The following is a 21,481-nucleotide window of genomic DNA, read 5'->3' as shown; positions in this document are numbered from 1 at the left end:
GACTAATCTGCTACTCTAAGGAACCAGTAGTTCCAGAGTGTGTCACTTTCCACCCAGCAGCTCCTGAGGGCAAAAGAGTAAGATCAAGAGTGAGGAGGATGCCATTGAAAAGAAATATAGATTTGACATTCGGCCTAAATCAAGTTCTATTTTTTCCGTGATGCTCAGACAAATAAAATAGTGAGCTGAGACTCTCTTACATGTTGTAGGCTTTGCTCCTACCCTTTCTTACTTCTAGCAGAAAGGATGTCTGACAGTATGAAAGGACGACCAATATATCCCATAGCTCATTTAGAGTCCACAGGCCCATAGCTCTGTAGTGAGATACTGTTATGTCCTTGGCAGAAATAGCTGTGTCTACACATCCCTCACCAAAGAAATCCCTCGAAAATTCAAGTAACAAGGGGAATTTCACCTAGAACCAAATTATCTACCTCTAGGCATGCATCCTTATTCCAAAAAGATTGTGGTTTATGTGAGAGAAGGCGTGCCAGAAAAAAACTGTTAGTGAGAAAAGCACATGGCAGCCTTGCAAACTCCAAATCGAGCGAAATTTCAGGGCTAGTTTATCTGTCTTCCATATTAGATTTGCCTGATTTTAGCAGCGATGTTTAAGAAAGTCAGTCCTTTGCTGCCATCAGAGGAAGGACAGTATATACTAAGTTAGGATTTAGAACCCGCGAAGGGTTTTTTGTTAGACTCCTGTTACGAGAGGGGCTCAGGGAAAATGAAATGATCCCTTGCGTACATTTAACAAATGAAGGTTGTAGAGTATCCTAGGCCATTAGGCTTAAAGCTGTGCAACTCACTCCACGCTTTCTCAGCAAGAGGAGTAGAGCAATTTGTCTTACATGGGAAAAAGGAGAAATGGAAGGACAGGAAAAAGGGAATTTAAGAGGTGGTGTGATGATCAGCCACCTCGAGATATAGAGAAAATGCTGCTTGTTGTTTCTGCCCTGCTGCAAGGATAGCTGTAATTGTGGAGTAATCTGCCAGCCTGTTAAAGCTCATGAACCTTCTAGGTGGGAGCCATGCTTATTTCCTCATTGAACCACGGTGCACAATAACACTCGCGGTGTTCTCAGCTTCTGGGGAATCATCTACATGGGTGTGTTCTTTTTTTTTTTATCTGAATCAGAATAGTCCTGCACAAGGAAAGCAGATTTCAAAAAGAAAAGGGGAACATTAACATTTGGAGGATTTTTTTAGAGAAAAGAGTCAAGTTTTTAAAAAGCATTATCACGTTCAGCACACAACTTAGCACTTAATTGTATACTGTCTTGTTTTGCTCTCTACTTGAATTGCTGAAGTCTGGAGCTGGACATGACCTTAGCCAACCCTCTAATTTTAAAGATTTTAAGGAGAACACTGTGGAAGTTTGTTGACAGAGAAATTATCAGGAGTCAGAGCTTTCAGATTCCTAGATTGGTGTTTGACTCTATTCTGTCTGTCTCAGAGGTCCTAGAAGACAGTTGAATTTGGGATTTCAAAGATGCCTGTTTCTTCATAACAGTGCTCGAGTATTTACCACAATGAATTTTCAGTTTTCTTTCTCCTGTAAGTTTAAGAAGGAGAAATTGTAAGAATGAGATAAATCCAGGCAAAAAGTATGGTATGAGGGCTGTGGATATTTTTATTTTCAAAAATTAATAATAACTAGCATTTATTTAATGTTTACTCTATTCCAGATACTGGGGATAAATAGGTGGGCAAAAGTAGACAGTGTTCCTGTGATCAAAAAACTTACAACCTAGTGGAGTCATACATTACTTGTAAAAAACAGAAACTGACATTTACTTGTTGTTGTTTTTTATGTATCCAGATACACTATAAATGCATTATCTCATTTAATCCTAACAAAAAACTGTACAGTGAAAAAGACTCACTTTATTGGCATCATCAGATGAGAAAACCAAGTCACCATGAGTCAAGGTCTGCAAGGCCTAGTCAGTGAAAACTGAGAGGTGGGATTTGAACCCAGGGAATCTGAAGCCAGTCAGCTCCCACTTGCTTAACCACCATGCTACAATGCCTGGAGGAACTATGAATAGGAAATGTGGTAGGAAATTTACAAATGCTATTAGAAAAACCCACAGTATTACTTTCTCCCTTTCAAAGAACTAGATGTATAACTTAAAACTGTTAACCTTAAATCATGGACCTCATCAATCTGGCTTTTGAAAAAAAGTGAAATCTAATTTGAAATGAGAGAAATCATCAGAAAGGACAATAACCCAGATCTAAAAGACATTTTGTGACAGTGGGACAAAACACTGCTCCTTTAGGTCATGTTACCTTTTTAACGGGCAAACTTGCATGATGACTTATCCCTTTAGTTACTGGGCAGGCATTGCCCTCTGCTCACCTCATGGTCTGGGCAGCTCTACTTCTTGTCACTATGCCATTAGATGAAGCATCTTCCTATGAACAGTGCCTTTCTGAACTTAAAGGTAAGGTGATCAGCTGTCCTGAATTGCCCAGTACTGAGGCATTCCTCAAAATGCAGACTTGCAGGGCTAAAACTGCACAGTCCCAGGCAACCGTCTCTCCCTACTCATGCTCAGTCTGGCATCTGAGTGCATGGGAAGCTTACACAGCCCACGTGGATGGGGAAAGGTCTAGCCCTGGCTCTCTTTAGGCTATAAATGGCCTGAGCTCTGGTTGTGGCTTTCATTTGAGCCTCAACTTGGGAAGTCTGCTCTGCTGCAAGCCTCTGCCACAGGTCACTATGACAGTCACCTTAGTAACTGCCTTGGTAGTTGGCCAGCCAACAGCTTCAACTTCGTCCCACACATCTGAGATCATGTCTCAGGCTGTGTCTGCCTGAGCAAGCCATCCGGCCGTATCGCCTCTGCTGCAGCCACTTCCTGCTGTGAAGGATTTTCTGTAAGAAACTTCCTCCCAGAATTCTAAATACCAAACATGCACACTGTCCCTCTGCTGAGTCTCCAATCTAAAACCATGACCGTCAGTTTCACCACCCCTCCCACTGCCACCAGGGGTTTAAACCCCAAATATAAGCCTGGACACTAATGTCTCAATTCCTGCATTTGCCCCTACTCTCTTCTTCCAATCGCTCCCTTCACCACCAGAAGGCTTTATACTTCCCCCTAATGGGAACTTTGCTTACGTGTGCTCCGTGTCTCTGTAGTGGAATTGGCATGTGGAGTGAAGCTTATGGAAATTAAAAAACCCTTCTACTTAAGAATGTTGCCTCTATTCCAAGGGATTCAGCCTGAATCTACAAATGCTATTGGTTAAATGGATACGGAGTTACTAAGCAACTTGCTAAATACTTTCAAAAATATTAACCTCATTATGCTTTTCCAATTGTCCTAATTTGGTACTGGCTTTCTTACTTTCTCCCTCTACTCCTTACTACTGTGATACAAGTGAATCTATGGCAACGCTGCCTTCATTCGGTCAGCACAGGAAGGAGATGGGAGGACAGTAAGAGCCTCACTCTTGAAGGAGGGTGACATTTAAAAGATTATCTTCCCCTTACCCTACCAGCAACAAACTACCCGTTAAAATAGCAAGTGAAAGATATCCGTGTGATTACCATTAAAATGGGTTATTTAAATTTTTTTTGGTCATAGGAGAAACACTAAGTTTTTCATAAGTATAAGACCCCTTATTTTTCTCACTGATAATTTCCATTTCAGATACAGTGCTGTACCTCGTGATGGGTTTTCCACGAGATATTTGACAAAGAATATTAGAGCTAACTGGACCTCAAGAGATCATCTAGTCCAGTCCTTTCTAAAAACATCTTTTTAAGTCAGAAGAATTATGAAATATTACCTTCCCCCAAAAAGAAATCTTGCTCCACAACTTCATATTGAAAAAGCAATGGTATTTTACCCTGGTTGAAAGAAGGATAGAGGTGTTGGTGCCTAACCCACAGTGACCTCTGATACATGGGCACAGCAGAATTCTAAAGTGTCCCTTTGTTAAGCATCAACAACCACCATAAGGACCAGGAAACCTGGATTCAGAGAAGCCTCTCACCACCACAGGTCACATGGCAGGATTGGCTTATTGACTCTCCACTAGTTCATGCTACATACAATTTGCAGTATTTTATCAGGGGTTTGGTGCTTTTGTTGAAGGTTTCCTTTGGAGGGAATGGGGAGTGTTGTTTGATTTATGTTTTAGGCCTATTTAAATGTTGTTCAGTTATTTCAGGAAATAATTTTTGCTTTTGTTTTAGTGGTGATATAGCTTTTAAAAAAGAAGAGTGATTTGAAGTTCAAAAATATCTGTATTCAGTAAAAGTTAGTTATTAAAAAAACAAAATACATCTCTATTTACCAGCACCTCTTTGAATAAGAAGTTCAAGAACTCAGTTAAATCCTGGAACAAGCCAGATGTATCCCAGGAGAAATTTCAAGAAGATACTTTCCCACTTCAGCAAATCACTGTTTGACATAAAGCAAGTAGAGCTGGAGTTGGGGATTTAAACAATAATATCAGGGTAAAGAAACACAAACGTTAAACTGGTTGTACAGATGACAAAAGCTGGCAACCGTAGGGTTGGGGTTTTTTCCTCTCTTTTACAAACGTAATTTCTGAGATGTGAACATCCAATAAGTAGTCTTATACTTTAGAGGACTTTGTGCTAAGCTTTAAACTTCCGAACTACGAGTTTTCAAAGCCACGGAAGATTGATTTCATGTTTTTCTTTTACAACATTTTGATGTGGACTTGGCAGAGAATGAGGTTCCTGTGCTAATTTCCTCTTGCTCTAGGTAATTAGTCAGCATTTGAAATGAGGTAACAGGATATAATTGTCTACTGACCACTACAAGCCCATTTGTTTATGACACACTCTCCCGGCTTTTAGATGTACAATATTATTACCCACCTCTTCATTTGTATCACTGTCTCTTTCCTCTTTTTTAATTTCTCCAGTTCTACTCTCCTCACTCCCCGTTTCCTTTGTGGGCAATACAAGAAAGCACTTTTCCTTCCAGCTGGCAAAGCATTAAGGAGGCCTGAAGGGGGTGTACAGAGTGACTTACACACTCCCCAGAGGCCAATTACACTTGGAATCCTCCTGATCCGCCCTGATCAGGGAGTGGGGCTTCCCCTCACAGCCTATTGTGCTAGCCTGAGCCACCTGATCAGCTGGGTCCTACCCAGTATTTAAATTAGGGCATCACCAATCCTGCATCCACGTCAGGGCCTCTAGGTAACACTGGGGAATAAATTAACATTCTGCTGTTGTTCCAAAGCCACATGAATGCCATTATCAGAAACCCATCAGCAAGCAATAAAGGGGACTGTTATGAAAGTCTCATGAAGAAAGGGGGTGAAATAGCATCATGTAATTGTGCACCACTGCACTGTCTTAATACAAAAATTACCACGTTACCTTTGTTAAGTTTGGTGGAGGGGCAATTACAGTTTCACATAGCATCATGCTATGTAGCTAGTAATGTAAGTTTACTGCAAACATTTTTCTTTAGATTGCCAATATAGCAAAGGAAGGGAAGGAGGGAAGGAGGGAGGAGGAAGGAAAGGAGGAGAGAAGGAAGGAAGATTTTATATATATATATATATATATATATATATATATATATATATATATATATATATATACACACACACACACACACACGCAGCCTTTATTCATGTGTTAGCTAGATTGTAATCCAAAGCACTATAAGGCTAATGTTAGTGGTCGAGCTAGTTTAGACGAACACTTGCATAATAAAGCAGACAGAAAAGAAAGGCTATAGGAAAATGACTAATAGGCAAGTTAGCAGACATCAAACAAACTGTCTCTGAGTCAGAATTATGTGAGAAAATATATGTTTCAAAATCAATAGCAAGGCACTTTACAGAATTTTGGAAAGTAAAGAGAAGGACTTTGAATTTATTGAGGACAAATCTTGGCAGGACATCATGATGAAATGCTTTCATTTCACAGCAAAAAAAAAAAAATTCTTTGCTGAGATTTCCTGCATTCTTTTTTTGTTTCCCAAGACAATTTGTGATATTGCTACTGAAATTGTGCGGTGAATTTCCACAATAAGTTTCATGGTCCTTCACATTCAAAATACACATCTATTATGTAATTGCATCTATCTATATATCAGCCATTTTACTTTCACTACTCTTATAACCTGTGTTACAGTGAGAAATGAACATGAAAGGGGGGGAATGAAATCATGTTTTTTAAATAATTCAAACAGCTTTTTAAAATAAGCAATAAGAACATTTTTAGGTAGAATGTATTGTCATACTTCTCTCCTAAGAAACTGTATATAACAATAATGTGAAATAATATTCAAACTCTTACTATTTTATAAATGCATCAATCAGAAATGATGATTTTCTCACTATACAATAAAAGGACAATACAGTTAATATAGCTTCCAGAATTTTAGAAATATTTCAAAAAGTGTTCGCTATTTTAAAAATGAAAGTAATCAAATTGTATGCTGATATCAGAGTGTATTTTGCATGTCTTTTTTGAGAAGGGAATTTTTAATAATTACATAGTCATCTTAACTTTTATTATCTTCCTGCATAACCCAGGTTAAATAGCAATAGCTAGTAAAACTGTACCAATAATAAAAACCAAGCAAAATTATTTCAGAAGTATTTTAAATCTTATTCAAATTTATGACATATAGGAACATCCTAAGCTATGCAAATCTTGTGAGTTTGAATTCTGTTCTAAAAGTACTGAGATATATTTTATCAAAACATGTCTTTAAAATCATTATTTAATATATAAAGAATACAGGTAAACTAATTTTAAAAGTGGTGTCTCAACAGATAAATGGGAAATATATGAGAGGAAATAATATAAGTTAATAAATATGAAAATATTTAATTCTTACTAGGGATTACAAAGATACAAATAACATCAATAAGATATTTATAACAATCAAATGTACAAAGACTTAAAAATGAAAATGCTGATGAAGGTATAGTTAATAAGTATTCAATAATAATGGTGATAGTATAAATAAGTACTGCATTTCTGGAAAGCAATTTGACCATCTATATCATCAGCCCTAAAATTTTTCATACCCTTAGTTAATTTTGCTTCTTACACTACATATTTAGAAACCAATACAAAATTCAGGCAATAATTTGTGTACAACAATTTTTCTTACATATTATTAATGCAATAAAAATATTATTACATATGGGCCAATAGGATAGTGGCTTACTAAATTGCATTGTATAATATGTACTATTATGCAGCTATCAAAATCAATTTCCAAGAAAGTTTTGTGGAATGCCTATAACATGATCTTAAGTTTTAAATGCAAGATTTAAAACTGGGATACAGATGAATTCCAATCATATTTTAAAAATATATGTATATCTGGAACATTCGCTCTTAGAATTCAACCCCCATACTATGAGGAAGCTCAAGCAATCTAATTCTAGCAGTCCCATAGAGAGGCCCAAAGGGAGAAGGGCCAATAGCTCCAGTTGGGCCAAGTCTTTTTTTTTTTTTTTTTAATAATATATCTTTTGATTGATTTCAGAGAGAGGAAGGGAGAGGGAGAGAGAGAGAAACATCAATGATGAGAGAGTCGTCATAGATCGGCTGCCTCCTGCATTCCCCAACTGGGAATAGAACCAAGATCTCCTGGATACTAGGTTGAAAACTGCTGAGCCACGCCTGACTGGGCAGGCCAAGGTTCCAGACATGTAAGGAAAGCCATCTCAGACCTTCCAGACCAGCCTATTTGCCAAACTGAATATCACCAAGTGACCTCAGGCAATGTCATAAGAAGAAATGCCCACTAAGTCCTGACCAAATCTCAGATCCACACAATTTTGCGATACAATAAAATAATTGTGAATAAGCTAATATACAGATATATATAGATGTAGATGTGGATATGGATAAATGAAGATACATAGGTAGGAATCTAAAAGAAATGATTGGAAGTAAATATTCTAAAATATTAATAGTGATAATCTTTGGGTGGAATGTTTATCAATAGTTTTTAATATGCTTTTGTGCTTACCAACTTTCCAATGATAAATATGTAATACTTTTATTCAAAATTGTGACATCTTGGTTCCTAGGTTGATGCTCAAACTCTGAGCAACACTAGCCAGGTGCAAATGACCACTTTATAAATGGGTGATGTTAAGCTCTGAGATCTTCAGTGATGATAATGTACTCACATGTCATAATCTACTTTTGGGTTGGTGAATCACATCCTTCATCCATCAGTTCATTGACATTTCTAGTTTTGTTCGCCAATTTCATTTTAAATTCAAGATCTGAATTAATTGCAGGTGTCTGCTTCCAACAGGAGTGTAGCCTTTAAATTATACATGTCAGTGCATCAGTTATATCATGTCACCTCCTGTTATGCTTGTTTTCACCATAAACTGGCATAACAACATGACACACACACAACAATACATTGACATGTTGTGAGACATCAAAAAATGAATACTAAATTTTAGCAGATAATATGGTACAGATATGTTGAGTTATCTGAATTATTCTGTGCTTTGGTTCTTGAAAAAGCTAGTGGTGAAATTGTTGCAGTTGATCCTAAGAGGCTTCAACTTAAGTTTGGAGGTTCAAAATGTTCATTGATAGCATAGGGGAAATATTTACATTTAATCAGATGGTATTGGAAAATGTTTTAGTACAACTGACTCAAACTATCAGAAAAGTATGTAGAATTTTAACTTATAATGGAATTATGGTCTTGCCTTCACAGGGCAAGAGCACTAGTACAGAAGGAACGTTGTTTTAGTACAACCATGAGGCAGGATTTGCAAACAAAATGCTCACAATGGCCAAGTGGATAAAATAAACAAATGACAGAAGAAGGCCAGGCAAGAATAACGTTGGACAGGTCAAGGCATGTCTAATAGTATTCAGTTCCAGCCAATTGTTGCCTTATGGAAAAATATGGGCCAACGTCTTAGATCTTCCCACTTTTCAAGAGAAGAGGGAAGCCCAGTTTTTCTGTGTGTGAAATATATTAATTTTTTTAAATATGTTTTTATTGGTATTTTTAGAGAGAGAGGAAGGGATAGGGATAGATAAAAACATCAATGAGAGAGAAACATCATTGATCGGTTGCCTCCTGTATGCCCCCTATTAGGGATCGAGCCTGAAACCAGGTCATGTGCTCTAACCTGGAATCGAATCATGACTTCTTGGTTCCTGGGTCAACACTTAACCACTGAGCAACACCAGCCAGGCAAAATAGATTAATTTTTAAATGTCGGAAACTAATTCATAGTCATAGCATACCTATGTGCAGCCCGAGCTGCACAGTGGGCTAACTTTGCTACATGATTTTCAGCATGAACAAACCACCTTCAAGTCTGCTGCTGTCATAGAATAATGCTAACTACAAATAAAGCTTAAACATACCCATTGAAGAGCCAAAGCTTTATCTAAAAGAAATTTTCATACCCACATGTTTCAAAATGTGCTGTGAACCCAGAATTCCCAGCCAAAGTTTATAGTAACTTCCACTGATTCTGTTAAGGGGCCTGTGGACAATGGACCAAGGAAAGAGGGAAGAGTAGCTATTTGAATTTTTTAAAATTTTTGAATTATAAAGTTTTTAACCTAGTTTTGTTACTTTCTAACAAAGATAGCACAGTTTTGGACTGCAATTACAATGACAGTTACTGATGAACTATTACTGTGCTAAGGACTGGGCATACAGAAATGAGCAAAGCCTTGTCTAGTGGAGGAGAGAGTTACATCAACAAATCATTGCAATACAGTGTGATTCCTGCTCTATAAGAGGAAAGAGCAAAGTAGACCTCCCTAGAAGAGAGTGATCAAATCCAACTGGGCATGGAAGAAGAAAGTTTTGGAGAAAAGGAGACCCTTGAGCAGGTCCCATTCAGAGGACTGGAAGAGGGTAGCCAGCGGGGAGCCCTACAAAACATTAAATATGTATAGAGCAGCAAATTTCAACCTGTGCCATGAGAATTTTTAAAACATGCAATACCTGACTACTTAGTCAGAGGCACTGACATCTTTTAGATGGTAAAATAAGAAAATAACAACAACCAACACAACAATAGCCATTTGGTGTGAATGAATGAAATTTTTACCTATTTTTTGGTCAGATTGTCAAAAAATATATTTATTGGTGTGCTGCAGAATTTTAGTAATTAGATTACGTGTACCATGAGATGAAAAAGGTTGAAAATAGCTGGATTATAGCATTAAATATTTCTACTTTGATTTATAGCATGGGTAAATCAAAAAGCAAATTTCTTAAAGCATGGATATACAATGTCTAAATTAATATTACCTGTGTTTACATTCCTATTCTCAAAATAAAAATCATTTTATTTAGTAATACAAGTTTATGAAGGAAATGACTAAGTATATAAATTTTAAAAGATGGTAAAGAAAATTAGCCTCACTTGACTATAACTTAATTGTGGACCTACAGGTGATAAAACATAGTTCATTAGTATTGGGCCAAACTTGAAACCTAGATCTAGAGCTTTTCTTATTGAAGATTCTCTCATCTAGACTGTCTCATCAATAAAATTGTTCCACAAGAGCGCAATATTAGTGAGGTTCCAGCAGAGACTTACTCCTATCTTTTTTATTGCAATGTAGCATTAAATAAAACCAGATGTGAAACTTCAGTGTTCAGGTTATACTCCAAGTGCAAACCCAGTCTTACTACCCGTGGGCAAAGGACAGATAAGATCTGCCCAAGGACAAGCTCAGCTAAAACCTCCATCTTCACTAAGTTGATCACGCCTGATAGTGTATTCTTCCTAGCATACCGCTCTCACCATCGCAACATAACACTGGCTCCCTTTTTTCTCACCTTCCTTCAAAATGCAACAGAATCTAAGTCTTCATTCCTCTTTAAAATCAAAATGGTTGTTATTCTTTCCTACACCTTAGGGGACCCAGTTACAATATTTGTTTTATTTCTCACCAAATCTCTAACCTTTCCCTTTCTTGGTTCTTTCTCATCTGCCTTCAAATCAACAGGAACTTGAAAAGCCATTTTAAACAAATATGCCCTTGACCTCTAATTTATTCCAATTATTATTGTCCTTTTCTGTCTTCTTTTTGCCATTTTCAATTAAGTGATCTCTACTCCATCTTTCAATTTCCGTCGTCTCCTATAAAATGGTTCTCCTGCAACAATGCCCCCAAAAAAATACCTACATCTGAGAAAACAAGCTCTCTCCCCGTCAGGAACTGTAGTGGCAGTGGCCTTTCCTCAGTCTTCTGATAAAGCTGAATTCTGAGCTGCATGTGGCCCAGCTCCAGGCCTCCCTGCTGAAACAGCCTGCTCCTCTCTTCCTGTGGTTGAGATTGCCCATCATTTCCCTCAATGGCTCCTTTTTATTTTCTCATTTTATCCATGGATATTTCCTATACTTGGTCTTTTTCTTCTGCTTGGAGAACAACATTTCTGAATTAATCCTTGCATGTGCAGATTAGGCACCTAATTTTTAACATTACAGGTCTGCGGGCTTTCACCTGAATTCTAAACTCATATTTCCCTGTGCCCACAGAGCACCATTTTCACAAAACTGGCATGTCAGAAACCAAATTCATATTTCTGTAATCCCAACTCTCTCTAAACCAGATCAATTTCAATATAAAAATTTGCTTCTTCCCACAGATTAAAATGTTAGAATCATATATGAATTCTCTTCCTTCTACCCCAGGACTCAATCTCTGATCATGTTCTTTTAGACTCTTATTTGCAAAAATAATAATGATGATAATGACTAAGACATGCATATGCAATCCCTTGAACTCATATCATCATTTCTATTCCTCCTAACCTCCCTCTAATTAGGGTGTATTGTAATTAAATTACCAAAACAGCTCCCTTACTTTGTTTTGTTTTCCTTCCCCACTCACTCACTTCCAATTCATCCTTCCAGATACTATTTTTATTCTTGCCATAGTTTTGAAATGTTCATTATAATTTGTATAAACTATTGATGGGCCAGCAATGCACATGTGCTTCAGATTTACAGTCTACGCATCACTAATGGTTTATTTTCCTATGAATCATGAATCTTTCATTGTAAAGGTAAAAATGACCAGCTTTAAGGTCTCCCAATATTTCCATATTGGTCAGGATAATTTTGGCTTAGGATATAGTAGCAACAACCCCAAAATCTTAGTGCTTTCAAGCAAAAATTAGAATTTTAGAGAACTTGTATCTGCCACTATGGGCTTGATACCTTCCCAGTACTTATAAACTCTTGTGACGGGTCAGCAGTTAGTCACCAAATGTGATCTTTAGGATATTGTCTGATGAAACGTGTCAACATATGGAAGTTCTGCAAGTTTAGTAAACAAATATTTTCCAAATGATCAATGCATGATGTTATGAAATAATGCATGGGTAAAAGATTCATTCAAACTGCAAGATAGGCCAATGGATTTTAATGAAGTTGAGCACAAAAAGTTTGTTAATATTTCAGATTCCTCATTGCAACACTTTAAGAAACTACCAGTAATTAATAAATTCAAAGGAGAACATCTACAACTCTCCATAAGACTATTAAAATACTCCTCCCTTTTCCAGCTACATATCTATGTAACGTCAGATTTTTCTCATATACTTTAATCAAAACAGCACATCACAACAGAGTGAATGTAGAGGCAGACATGAAAACTCAGCTGTCTTTTGTTAAGTCTGACATTAAAGAGATTTGAAAAAATGTAAACTATGCTACTCTTTTCACTAAATTTTAAAGGGGGTTGGAAAATATATTTTCACAAAATACATGTTATTTTTAACGTATATTGGTTTACTATTATTTTTTAATTACAATAATTTTTCAATGTTCTCTATTTAAATCTCTAGTAGAGTGAACATCAATAACCATAATCCACATAAACAGAAGCTAGTCAGCATTCTCAATACTTATTAATAATGTTAAGGAGTCCTGACACTAAAAAGTGTGAGAATCGTTGGTCAACTTTATTTATTTTTCTTTTTGTTCCTGTGAACAGAGTCCATTTTTGCTCCTTGAACTAAACCTTTTTCTGCTGATATATTAAATACTATTTATTTATTTGGTTATTTAGTTTTTGTTTGTTTATTTCTTCAGGGTCTAGTCATTTTATTAAGCTCTGTATTAATTCTACGAGTTTTTCAACCAATTCTTCTGCATTTTAGTATACAATGGATTACTAGGAAGTAATAAAAATGGCTCTACTAAGGCTCTACTACTATTTATTTGCGTCGTTGACCACTACTTCCAAAACAGTATTAAGTAATAACAGTGTGGCCATCATCTTCATCTCATTCCTAACTTTATCAAGAATATCGCCAGTGTTTTTCCACAAAATAGGACAGTGACTGTTGGTTGATATTGCAAATGCTCCACGGTCATAGTAAAGTATATTTCTGGTCCTGGTTTGATAGGAATTCAATCAGAAGAGTTAGTAAATTTATTTAGACTGCCCTAGCGGGTTTGGCTCAATGATTAGAGCGTCAGCCCACGGACTGAAGGGTCCTGGGTTCCATTCTGGTCAAGGGCACATACCTTGGTTGCAGGCTCCATCCCTGGCCTGGTTGGGGCCTGTGTGGGAAGCAACCATTCAATGTGTCTCTCTCACATAGATGTTTCCTTCCACTCTCTCTGAAAAGCAACGGAAAAAATATCCTTGGTGAGGATTAAAAAAAAAAAAAATGTTAGATTTTGGAGGAGGGAGGGTGGTAAACAGAATAATGGCTCCAAAAATGTCCTCATTCTAATCCCCCAAATCTGTTACATAGTGACAGGTACTCTGCAGATGTAATTAATTTAAAGACCTCGATATGGCGACATTGTCCTGGGTTATCTGGGTGGCCTCATTATAATCATAAGTGTGCATTTAAGATGGAAGCAGGAGGTCAAAGTCAGAAGATGTGATGACAGAAGAAGTGGTTGGAAGGATGAGAGGAAGGGGACATGAGCCAAGGAAGGCAGGAACCTTTAGGAGCTGGAAAAGCATAAAAACAGATTCTCCCCTAAAGCCTCCATAAAAAATGCAGCCCTGTCGACACTTTGTTTTTAGGACTCCTGAACTCCCAAACTGTAAGATAAAAAATTTGTGCTGTTTCAAGCCATTGAGTTTGTTATAGTAATTTGCTACAGAAGCAATAGGTAAGTAATATATTAAACAACACTCAATGATCATATCACTTTTAGTCTGCAACCTATGACATAATGTTCAAATCATAATGAATTATTTTATTTGAGGATTAAATACCAGTTTTGGTTATGGTGTTTCATTATTTTAATATACTTCTATATTTTATTTTCTGATATTTTTGGTATATTAGTATCTATGTATTACAACAGTGAGATTAAGCTGTAGTTTGCACTGCTGAGCTAACTTTATCGTACTTTGTTATCAAAGTTCACTAGCTTCATAAAATGCCTTGTCAGGAACTTAACCTATCATTGAGATTTCTAAATTCATTAGCACAGAGTGATATGGAAAATTCTCTTAAAATTTTTAAACTCTCTCATCTACTGATATATTTACTGATATATCTCCCTTTTTTTAATTATAATTTTCTACATTTAGCTTTCCCTTTCTTTTGTTCTTGTCTGGATATGGTAAATGTTTCTATTAGTTATTCTGCCTTTTCTGCTGTTGTTTCCTAAAAATAAATTACTGATTAAGTCACATTCTTCCTCCTAAGTTTCTTATGATTGGTTTGTTGACATCTTCAAAATGTAAGGGTTAAATATTGAATTAATTGAACTCCAGACTATAAATTTGCCTTCCATCCATGACTTTTGGAATATCACAGAGGTTTTCATTTTAAAAGTTGTCCTTATCTTTCCAAATACTCTATCTTTTATCCAATAGCTCTTTAGCAAAATGCTTTGATTTTTGTGCAATTAAGTTATTTCATTGCAATGCCATTTAAAAATATGGTTTATATAGTTTCTACTCCTTGATTTTAATTAAGATTTTGAGGGTGTGTGTTTACTATATAATCATTTTTTAAATGTTTCTGAGGCATTTGCACAGAAAATATTGTTTTTGAATACAGAGCTTTTATGTAGGTACATACATAAGTTTTATAAAATTTTTAGTATATATTTATGCCATATATCATATGTAAAGCACAGACATAAATATAATTATTATGTTGAGTACATTTTTAAAGTCCTTTCGGTCCTTATTTATTTTTTAATTTTTTGATCTGTCAATGACTGTATATGATTGATCTGTATATGATTGTGTTTGTCAGTCACTCCATGTATTTCTAACAGTTCAAGCTCTGTATAGTTTGCTATTATCTTTTTAGTTACATGTTTCATGACTGTTATAACTTTATTGTAGATATTTAGCTTTTATCAATATAAAAGCATCACATTACATGCTTTTTGTTCTTGAATTTTATTTTGTATGAAAATTATATTGCTTCCTCTGTTCCTTTTTTTAAGTCTGATGTACATTTGTCTGTAACTTTATAGTCAGATTCTCTTTCATGTTGTTTTAGACATCGTAGAAAAAAATATTTGGAGAAAACAGCCAGTCTAAATTTTGTTCTTTATAAGTAACATGATTGTCTTGCTAATATTTCTGAGAATTTTGCTCTATTTTTAAAATAAAATAATTTCACCAATATGTGTATAGTGAAATTAATATTTTTAAGTAATTCATGAGCTATTTCTCTATTTTAAAAAATCAGATCTTACTTTTTCTAATAAGTATTCTTCTGTTATATTTTTGCTTATTAGTTCTTTTTATCTACTCTATTTTCTCTTTTTATACATGTAGGTTGGATAGGATAGGTCAGTCCATATTACTAAATTTTTTCATTCATTTTAATTACTCATACTTTTTCTGAAATTATATTTTATCACCTCTATTTTTTTCATTTTTTATTTTGTTAATTTGATTTTCTTTCTGTCAATTTTTTGTAGCCTGCTTCCCTTCGAGTTACTAATTCAACAATTGTGTTTTTTCATATCTACACAACACTTCCATATCTCAATTTTTGTTCAATCTTCATAATTGCTTGTTAAAATCAAATAAATAGTTGTTTTAATCTCATTGCAAAGATGAATCATAAATCTCTAATTTTCCATGTTTCTGAGCACAGATGTGCTACAGAGAATATATCCCTACCCTCTGATTCTATAAGGCAGTTCTGTGCTTTTGATCTCAAGTAACTGCCTGTTATATTTATTGCCTCAGGTAGTAATCTATTCAATACCAGCCTTCTGAAGTAAGGAGCCCCAGTATTGTGATCTTATGCAAGATGTGGCCATCCTTCCCACAACCTGACTTCAATTTTTAGGACTCTGAAAAGTGAAAAGGAATATTTTGAACAGACCTGAGAATATTGGTAATATCAAACCAAAATAGAATGTTTAAATAAACAACATTTGACCAAAAGGCCATACTGAGTACACACATACCTTCTTCCCCCTCCCACCTAAAGTCCTTAGAATGATAGAAAATATACTTTTTAAATGATTTCATATATAGCATAAATAAAAAATGAGAGTGCTATTAGTCGACTAGAATATTTCAAGAATTATTGAAAAACAAACCATAACCGAGGGCATATGCAAGAGAGGAAAGCAATACCAGGGTTCTCAGGACTCAGCAAGAAAAGTACCTGGAAAGTCATTAGGTTGATTGCCGATTGCTCAGAACAGTGAGCAGCAGGGGTTTACCTGGAAGCTGCAGCTAATGCAGTGAATATGTGCGCTCGGTCTGGAAAGGCAGCGCTCATGGCCCAAGTAGCCAGCAACACCCAGGAAGAATGGGAATCCCTTATTCCTAGAAGAACCTGCATAACCCATACACCGGTATGGATGGTCTATCCCCGAGAATCACCACACACAATATATAAATTGTGAACAGCGATATTTAAACACTAGGTGAGCAGAAAGATAATCACCAAACATCTGAGGACGCCATCAGCAGGATAAAGACAACAAAATCACCAAATAAAGAACTAACAGCTGAGAATTAAAAGTTTGCTTAGCAGAGCAAATATTTCAGCAAACATATGTACACTTAATACATTCAGAGAACTTCAAAAGTATATTTATACACAAAAATAGAAACAGTGATCTAGAATTTTAAATACGGTTGTCAAAAAATTTTAAGTTGTAATTTCGAAAGCTAAATGGAATAAAAACATAGCTAAAGAATGAATTCACACCCTGAAAGAGCAAACTAAAAGATTCTTCCAAACCATGACACAAAAGAACAAAGTAATGATAACACTCTACAAAAAACTTTAAAACATATAGATAATAAAAGTATAAATATCAACATCTATTACACTAGGTTTACAGAAGGAGAAACAAACACAGTGAAAGAAAGGAAATACTCAAGAGAATTACAGAAAAAAAAAACTTTCAGAGTTCAAAAAAGACACATAACTTTGGGCCTACTTAGAGTCCAACAGAATAAAAGAAAACATATATATATATATACACATGAAGACAAATCATAATAGAGCTTCAGAACTCCAAAGAAAGGGAAAATACTAAACTTTCCATGGAGAAGTAAATAGGTGACCTATAAAGAAACAAGGTATTATATTTGTACCAAATTTCTTAGCAATAACTTATTCTTGAAGGCAGTGGAGCAATGCTTTGGAAGAACAGGACAGACATTTCCTTAATTCTAACACTTGACCTGACTAAATTTGTAATCAATTATAAGGGGGAAATAATAGCATACTCAGGAAAGCAAAGACTCAAGAAGTTTATTACCCTCACATCCTTTCTAAAGATAACCAGTAGAGAATATTCTGTTTTATACCAATAAAAACCTCAATGAAATGGATTATAAAATAACCAAAAACACTTCAAGAAGTAGTAGAAAATCTGGACAGAATTACTTTAGAAGAAACCCAGATGATTATATAGAAAAGTGATAGTAAACACTTCCCAAAACAGATAATCCTCATGAGCATAGAAAAAATTGGGAAATGCGAAAGTCTGCCCAACATATTCCTCAAGGCTAGAAAAATCATGACAGCAAAAACTGGACAAGGATAAGACAGAAAAAAATTGTAGTCTAATTTCACTCATTATATAAGTTCAAGAATAATTAGGTGAATCCTACAAAATAAAGCATTGTTATCAAATAGAATTTATCATAGAAATAAAAGGCTGATGGAACAGTAGGAAATTTATTGCAACGATTCAGTATAAGAAGTAGGTTAAAGCCCAGCCGGGCGTGGCTCAGCGGTTGAGCATCCACCTAGGATCCAGGAGATCAGTGTTGGATTCCCGGTCAGGGCACATGCCTGGGTTGCGGGCTCCATCCCCAGTGGGGGGCCTGCGGGAGGCAGCTGATCAGACTCTCTCTCATCACTGATGTTTCCATCTCTCTCTCTCCCTCTCCCTTCCTCTCTCTGAAATCAATAAAGATATATATATATTTAAAAAGAAGTAGATTAAAGGAAGAAAATGATAAGATAACCTCAATTAATGCAAAGAATATTTAATAAAATGTAACCCCTATTATTGATTTAAGCAGTGATTAAATGCTTCTGCCACTCTGAAATTCTATCATCCACAATAAAAATAAGAAATCCATTTTTATTAGGACATCACCTACCATGACCCCTACTTTCAGAGGACAGCTACTGCTAATTTTCTAAAGAATTTTGGTATTGCCTGACCAATGTATTTCTCAAGGCCTCTTTGAAGAGAATGCTCTCTGGGACTTCTAGAGAAACGTTAAAGAATGTGTGAGCAGGTTATACATAATTCCACTGCAACATTTCTATCCATCCAATTATTTCTATTCCTTCCTCTATAAAATATCAAAAAATTTCTGGTATCTCAACTTCATTTAATGTTGGCCACCACAAAGAACAGATTTCAATCAATCATCAGAGCAAGCTATTAGAACCATTCCCTGCTACATTGCATATTTGTAACTCCCATGTGGTTTGCTTTGTGGTTATTTGGTACCATCCTATGATTAGAAGGGAAACTCAGCTGAAAGACTGAAACATCTTTTACTTTTAAACATTTGCATCTGCTATAATATTTAGAACAGTATTTTGTATATACCAGATGTTAATAAATCTTTTTGTATTAACTTAATATTAATAAATAATAAAGGTTTGATCCACATCTGAAATGACAGAAATTAAACCTTTAAAATAGTTTTAAGAAATAAATATTTTTAATAATAAATTTTTATATATTCAACTTTATTTTAATGCAATGGACAAATTAGGAGACATTTGTTTTTCTCATTTAATTATATTTTAAGGCCTAAGCCAACCTTTTTTCTTCACTTGGGATGTTCCTATCTTCCAACAAGCTAAGGTCTTTGTCAGTGTCCTTGTTGCTATATAAGAGCCATAACATGCAGAGATACAGAGTGGAACCCTAGACACCTGGAAAAGTGAATGCCTAATTCCTTAATAACCACAACTGTGAGCTGTGTAGCTGCCATTGTGTAACAGTACATTTTCCATTATCAGAAATAATGAACCAGATTTCCCCAGTACCCACTTGACTAGGGTAATACATTTGAGGCTTTGTGGTAGAAATTAATGATCTTAGTAGTACTCCAGTGGCCTGGAATCTTTAATGAACATCCCAAAACACTTTACCTAATGCTGAGAAGAGACATCAGCACTATGGGGAAAAAGAAGCCCATAATTACTTAGCTTTTTATTTAAATCATCTTACAAATTGTTTAGTCTATCTTTACATAATTTGAAGTGTAGACTTCCTTATTCCTGAACTTGTCTTGGTGTTAAGCACATTACATGTCTTGACACATATGGTTGCAGGGGTGGGAAAGAATATGTATTTTAAAAAGTATCCCTGTGCCCAGTAGCTCAAGTTCCATGTGAAAAATGAGTCTTTACTTTAGCAGAGCCAACTTATATGTCATTGGCCACCCACCCAGTTCTGGTCTATCAAATGCAAATAGAAAATTATAATGAGCATTTGAATGGGCTGGAGTTCTACAGATAAGAATTGGCTGTTTATTTAAAGTCATTTTACAAACTGCCTCTATCTTCAGAAAATTAGACTAGAAAACTTTCCTTCCCACGATGCCATTTCTTAACTTAGTTTTAAAGTCACAAGGCGGAATCTGATTCATACCATTAATGTCTCTTTGTTCTTGGTTCTATCGCTTTCACAAAAATGCTATAGGCAGTTCACTAGAATGACTAATTTACTGGAGAAGTTATCAGAGGCCAGTCAGCTGCAACTATAAAATAATTCAAGTAAGACAATAGTGCCTGCTAGCACTCCATGGCAAAGGTTCCTGCCTGAAACTATTGATTCACCCCAACATATTCATCCATGAAGTTAAAGATCTCATCTAGAATGTCCTGTTCATAATCAATCTGTCATTCCTGTAATAAATTAAGAAATAAAAATAGGAAAGATTTTATAAAGGTAAAACAAAGTCAAAATATTTTTTACACCACTCAACTGAATTTTGCATCACAAAATTTAAATATATCTATATTTAAATATGTTTTTATTGATTTCAGAGAGAGGAAGGGAAAGGGAGAGAGAGAGAGAAACATCAACAATGAGAAAAAGTCATTGACCAGCTGCCTCCTGCTCGCCCCCTACTGGGGATCTAGCCCACAACCCAGGCATGTGCCCTGACTGGGAATTGAACTGCCATCTCCTGGATCATAGGTCCATGCCCAACCACTGAGCCACACTGGCCAGGCACAAAATTTAAATACTGTTTATATTTTAATATTTAGGAGCAAATTGCTTTCCCTGAGTTAGTTTCAAAAGAGGTTATTTGTTGTATTTCTCCAGTAGGTGTGAAATATTTAAGAATTCATTTATATATGTTGAATTTTCCATTTTTAACTTCTAAAAACTGTTATTCATCATGAGCATAACAAGAAATATTAATAAGCTTAGGCTTAGAATATAATTATAATAAAATTCTAGAAATGATCCCATTTGCCATTACTAATACAGTGCTGTTACCAGATGTGCTTCCAATGGGTTCTGTCAGCAAACTACATTTAAAAATAACTTACCCAACGTCAATCGAGCTAGTGTCCTTCAAACATTTTGTAAATGATGTTATCCATATTGAAAAAGATAAAATGTTGTCTTCAACAATCATTCAATATTCAGAATTTCCTACAATATTAAAGGTAAATAACTGGAATTAAATTATGTAGTAGTTGTCAAAATGTTAGTATCCTTTCCCGAAAATTGCTACTCAAAACCAAATTAAGTAAACAGGTAATAAGACTATAATGTAAACATAAATAAAAGGATATGAAGATTAGAAAAGTGACATAATACAATGCTTCCTGTCTCAAAACTTTTAATATTGTTTGTTGCCCCTCCCATTAGTATAAAAGAACTCATGCCTTCAGGGTTGGGATGGGTTAAACAGGGGCAGTGAAAAGGGCTCAGAAATGTCAGTCCAAACATCAAAAGAGTAGAATTCCATCAAAGCCTTCATGGCCTGGGCCCAGTCCCCAAGTCCAGCCTCAGCTCTTAATCTTCCCCAAGT

Source organism: Miniopterus schreibersii (assembly GCF_964146895.1).
Source record: "Miniopterus schreibersii genome assembly, chromosome: 3".
Classification (NCBI taxonomy): Eukaryota; Metazoa; Chordata; class Mammalia; order Chiroptera; family Miniopteridae; genus Miniopterus; species Miniopterus schreibersii.
The sequence above is the reverse complement of the archived record's forward strand: the minus strand, read 5'-3'. Positions refer to the sequence as shown.